Source organism: Bos mutus, chromosome 20, assembly GCF_027580195.1.
Source record: "Bos mutus isolate GX-2022 chromosome 20, NWIPB_WYAK_1.1, whole genome shotgun sequence".
Classification (NCBI taxonomy): Eukaryota; Metazoa; Chordata; class Mammalia; order Artiodactyla; family Bovidae; genus Bos; species Bos mutus.
Window position 1 is genome coordinate 35,493,393 of NC_091636.1, and position 6,000 is coordinate 35,499,392.

The 6,000-nt window shown below is 41.0% G+C and overlaps 1 long non-coding RNA gene across 2 annotated transcripts in view; it reads left to right on the top strand.

The window, feature by feature from the left end:
- The window catches only part of LOC138984199 (uncharacterized), an 86,033-nt gene extending 81,456 nt beyond the window's left edge, over positions 1-4,577 (top strand). Inside the window, exon 3 of one of the 2 annotated variants that reach the window (XR_011461465.1) lies at positions 4,360-4,577. This is a non-coding gene — a long non-coding RNA (uncharacterized lncRNA). The remainder of the gene's footprint in view (positions 1-4,359) is intronic. The other variant, XR_011461464.1, reaches the window with a different exon arrangement.
- Positions 4,578-6,000: the final 1,423 nt, after the last annotated feature.

The window sequence follows — 6,000 nt, forward strand, 5'->3', positions numbered from 1 at the left end:
ATGCTTGATAATGAATCCATCCAATTCTCTCCCAAAAGGTATTCCTTCTCTGTGTTTTCATTATCTATGCAAGAATTCAATCAGAACCTTGATGTTTCAAAGGATTGTGCTTTTTATATGGTGGCTGGCTTCCAACAGTCAGGAAACAGAAGCTGCCAAGCCAGTTAAGGGTTACGTCTGTAGCTGGTGCATCATCGCTTCTGCTGAATTATATTGCTCAAACCAGTCCTAAGGTTCACACAGATTCAACCGAGTGGAGACATTGGCTACCTCATTATGAGGGAGTGTCAAGTTCATATTGCAAAAGACTATGTGGAGTGGGAGGTATTATTTTGACCATCTTTGGAAAATGCAATTTGCAACTACGGCAAAATCAGAAATCAAATTCAGACTCGACCAACTGCGAAGCCAAAGCACTTAATCATGAAGTTCCATTGCTTCACATGTTCAGAAGTTACGTTGCTTCACTGAAAAATAACTGAAATAAAGAAATATTGGGACTCCTCAATCATTAGTTAATTATTCATTCATGTAGTCATCAAATATTGTTAACAACAAACTCAGGCATTGTTTGGGTGCATAGACAAGTCACTGGTCCCCTGAAGCCTCGAGTCTATTCTTCCAACATTGCATAAGTAGTTGCCTTTTAAATCAATGGAATTCGAATCAGTTGTTTTTAAGGGGCAGGAACAATCCATTTTTGATCCTTATGCAATGTTGGAATGAAGCCCTACAGGGAAAAAGGCCTACAAAGAGTTTAAAATTGAAGCCTGACCCAGTCAAAGTTTACAGCATCGTAGAATGTTTAGACCTTTTGGTGTGGCGTGTATACAGGGGCGATTGTACATTTTAAATATTTACAGCTGATGAATATTTTTCAGTATATGACAGTGCTTGACACATAGCAGCTTGTAGGAAAAAAATGCTTGAATTCAACATTCAAGTGAATTAATTACACATCCTGTCCCAGGGTCAAACAGTGGTGCTGGCTACATGGCCAACATTTGGCAGGCCAATTGCCAAAACAAATCAGTTGGATCACTGTGCAATCCAATTCCCTCATTTAAGACAACTGGAACAATAACAATGAAATCAGATTGACTCTATGGAAATCTAATCAATTGCTCCACAATCAGATATAACAGCTCTCCAATCAAATTAATTTTATTTGGTTTAGTTAAGCGACATAGGCACAACATTCATAGGGTGCCTGTTCTCTCCTCATACACAGCATGACTTAATATCAGCATTTGAAGGGATCCTAAAGGCTCTGATTGTATGCTTTTCATGTGGGAAAAGAGCGGAGACAGCCTACAAAGTCACTAAATCAAGGTGGTATGTCTCTCTGCGGTGCTCAGTGTATCTTCAGATTTGGAGGGGGGTTATTAACAAATTTAAATGAATACAGATGCATCATGGAATATGTATTACTCAAGATAGATCAGATTATGCTGTGATAACAAACAATTTCCAATCTTGGTGACTTAAAGCAAAAAAGCTTATTTCTCATTCACAGAACACATCCATGACAGTCAGCTGGGGCCTATGTTTCATGTTTTCATTGTAGGATCTCTGTAGAACTTTGCCTGTTGTCTTAGGGGAGGAAAAGACAACTATAGCAAATCATGATTAGGTATTAACACAGTCATCTAGAGGGCTTTCCCCGTGGCTCAGTGGTAAAGAATCGGTCTGCAATGCAGGAGATGCTCAGGAGCTGTGGGTTCGATCCCTGGGTTGGGAAGATCCCCTGGAGAAAGGAAAGACAACCCACTCCATTATTCTTGCCTGGAGAATTCCATGGACGGAGGAGCCTGGCAAGCTACAGTCCATGGGGTCGCAAAGAGTCGGACATGAGTGAGAACCCCCTCCAACACACACAGCCATCTGGAAACCCCTGTCATGCCCACACACACCTCACTGGCCAAAGCATGTTAGAGAGCCCCACTCATCTTCAAAGAGGGGCAGGATAGTGCAATCCTACTATGTGTCCAGAAGAACTGGAAATATTTTATGAGCAGTATTAATATCTACCACAGAATGGGATGCAAATTCCATGTACACTTCAGGATGAAACACACGATTTTGAAGAAGTTTCTTGGAATCCATGTGCACCTACTCAGATGTTGATTGAATAGGGGAATCCTAGAGAAGGATACATACATGCCTAAAGTTGTTAGTGAACCAGGCAAACCAAAAGCTGACAAGACCAGGTTTGTAACCAAGAGTTTATCCTCAAGGCAGTCAGTCTAGAAGGCAGGAGGGCAAGACTCAGATCTGTCTCCCCAGAGGTGAGGGGTTTGATATGCTTATGGGATTAATGAGCCAGGGGGTCTTAGGCAAGAAAGGGGATTGGAGGTGGGGAAAAGGTGAACCATTGTTCTGCATGTCTTCATGGGATGCATGTTCAAAAATGGAGGTGTGCAGCATGACCTGAAGATGGAGTTTTTAATCCCTTTGACATTAAAAGGTCACCCATCAGCCACTGGGGCAGTCCTAGCTTTGGAGTCGGTGGACCCAACCAGTTTTGACCTGTTTGAACTGGGCAGGAGCTGACTTCAGTTTCTGAAAAACAAGCCCCTGCCCACCGCACACCCTCATTACTGTAGAGACCCATATGTGGAAGACTTTATCTATAGGGGTGGTTAAGAAATCTGGTTATAGATTACCTAGGTTACATGAAGCTTGGAGGATACGCAATTAAAGAAAGAAGAAGAAGAAAAAAAAAAAAAACAAAACCCAACTAGCTCAATTAGCAAAGGCATGTTAAAAACAGAGGGGTTTTTAACTATAAGCAAGGTGAAAAGACAGCCTTCAGAATGGGAGAAAATAATAGCAAATTAAGCAATGGGCAAAGAATTAATCTCAAAAATATACAAGCAACTCTTACAGCTCAATTCCAGAAAAATAAATGACCCAATCAAAAAATGGACCAAAGAACTAAATAGACATTTCTCCAAAGAAGACATACAGATGGCTGACAAACACATGAAAAGATGCTCAACATCACTCATTATCAGAGAAATGCAAGTCAAAACCACAATGAGGTACCATCTTACGCCAGTCAGAATGGCTGCGATTCAAAAGTCTACAAATAATAAATGCTGGAGAGGGTGTGGAGAAAAGGGAACCCTCTTACACTGTTGGTGGGAATGCAAACTAGTACAGCCACTATGGAGAACAGTGTGGAGATTCCTTAAGAATCTGGAAATAGAACTGCCTTATGACCCAGCAATCTCACTGCTGGGCATACACACTGAGGAAACCAGAATTGAAAGAAACACGTGTACCCCAATGTTCGTTGCAGCACTGTTTATAATATCCAGGACATGGAAGCAACCTAGATGTCCATCAGTAGACGAATGGATAAGAAAGCTGTGGTACCTATACACAATAGAGTATTACTCAGCCATTAAAAAGAATACATTTGAATCAGTTCTAATGAGGTGGATGAAACTGGAGCCTATTATCCAGAGTGAAGTAAGCCAAAAATAAAAGCACCAATACAGTATACTAACGCATATATATGGAATTTAGAAAGATGGTAATGATAAACCTATATGTGAGACAGCAAAAGAGACACAGATGTAAAGAACAGTCTTTTGGACTCTGTGGGAGAAGGCGAGGGTGGGATGATTTGAGACAATAGCATTGAAACATGTATATTATCATATGTGAAACAGATCGCCAGTCCAGGTTCGATGTATGAGACAGGGTGCTCAGGGCTGGTGCACCGGGATGACCCTGAGGGATGGGATGGGGAGGGAGGTGGGAGAGGGGGTTCAGGATGGGGAACACATGTACACCCATGGCTGATTCATGTCAATGTATGGCAAAACCACTACAATACTGTAAAGTAATTAGCCTCCAATTAAAATACATAAATTTAAAAAAACTTAAAGCTAAAATACAGGGAGAAAAAAAAAACAGAGGGGTTTTTAATAAGCCACTCCCTTATCTGATGTTTGGTAAGGTACACTCAAGGACTTCTATGAAGGCACAAGCTTCTATTAACCCTATGGGACACATTTCAAAGTACTTCATTTTATCTTAAAATGTATAAATGCACATTCATTCCCTTACTTTTTAAAGTCAGTCTGCATGGATATCTAGGAAAATGGGTTTCTTGACTGAGATTCCTTACAGCCTAATGTCCCTGAGTGCTTTCTCTATGTGAGAATCTAAAGCCATAGGCTTTCTTGGGTTTCAAAATCACTGCAGATGGTGACTTCAGCCATGAAATCAAAAGATGCTTGCTCCTTGGAAGAAAAGCAGTGACAAACCTAGACAGCATATTAAAAAGCAGAGACATTACTTTACTGAAAAGGTCCTTCTAATCAAATCTATGTATGGTTTTTGCAGTGGTCATGAATGGGTGCGAGAGTTGGACCATAAAGAAAGCTGAGTGCTGAAGAATTAATGCTTTTGAACTGTGGTGTTGGAGAAGACTCTTGAGAGTCCCTTGGACAGCAAGAAGATCAAACCAGTCATTCCTAAAGAAAATCAGTCCTGAATATTCATTGGAAAGACTGATGCTGAAGCTGAAGCTCCAAAACTTTGGCCACCTGATGTGAAGAGCTGACTCATTGGAAAAGACCCTGATGCTGGGAAAGATTGAAGGCAGGAGGAGAAGGGGACAACAGAGGATGAGATGGTTGGATGGCATCACCAACTTGATTTTTAATTCGATTATGTACTTAGAGTAAGTACAAAAGGCACAAACAGGTTTGGGAATGATACAACTCAAATGGAGGCAACAGAAACGCAAAAGCATAGCAAACAGCATACAGGCCACTAGTCTCAGGACATAAGTTTGGGCAAGCTCTGGGAGTCGGTGATGGACAGGGAGGCCTGGCATGCTGCAGTCCATGGGGTCGCAAACAGTCGGATGCAACTGAGCCACTGAACTGACCTGAAAGCCACAGGCAAAGGCATCTGAGTGAAAAGTCCTTCAGGATGTTTTAGAATTCTTGTACCATCTTCATCGCCTCTTCCACACATTATTTGGAAGCAACTTTCAAATGAAACTTCTTGCATTTAAAAAATATTTCCAAAACTTTTAACTTGCCTTTTCAGCATTAAAATAAAATGCTGAAATAGTGAAAATAAATTCACTGTTTATTTAAAAAAATTGACATACAGATAGGACTCATCCTTGCATATCTACATCAGGATAGTTTTCATAGAAACAACAGCTTTACTTCTTTTTCCAGTTATATTCTATGCATTTACATAATTTTTAATTCAATTATGTGCTTAGAGTGAGTACAAAAGGAACAAACAGGTTTGGGAATGACACAACTCAAGTGGAGGGAAGAAAAGTGCAAAGCATAGCGGAGTGTACACAGGCCACTAGTCTCAGGCATTCCTGATCAGCAGATAGCACATTTTCAGTAACAAATGGAGGGTGCTTGATGATACTCTGATAACTGTTAAAAGACCTTGTACTAAACTTCGGGTGGAAAAGTCCAACATCTTCATATCTCAATTAGTGATCCTATAGTCCAGAGCCTGTAACTACTTAAATTCATTTATTCATTTGTGAATTCATTATTCACTGATCCATTCATAGACAATAGAGTATAGTGGATAAATACACAGATTCTAGCACCAGACCACTGCCTGGATTTGAATTTCAGTTATGCTGTGTGACCTGTGGTGAGTCTCTTCACTTCTCTTTTTCTCAATTTCCCTAACTGTAAAATGGGAGAAGAGGACCTACCTCACAGGGTTGTTATCAAGATTAGATGAGATAATGGATTTAAGTGCTGTTTAAATGTTGTTAAGTCGCTTGCTCAGTCGTGTCTGACTCTTTGCGACCCCGTGGACTGTAGACTCCTCCGTCCGTGGGATTCTCCAGGCAAGAATACTGGAATGGGTTGCCATTTCCTTCTCCAGGGGATCTTCCCAACCCAGGGATCGAACCCAGGCCTCCCGCATTGCGGGCAGACACTTTAACCTCTGAGCCACCAGGGAAACCCAAATGTTACCTTGTGATAAATG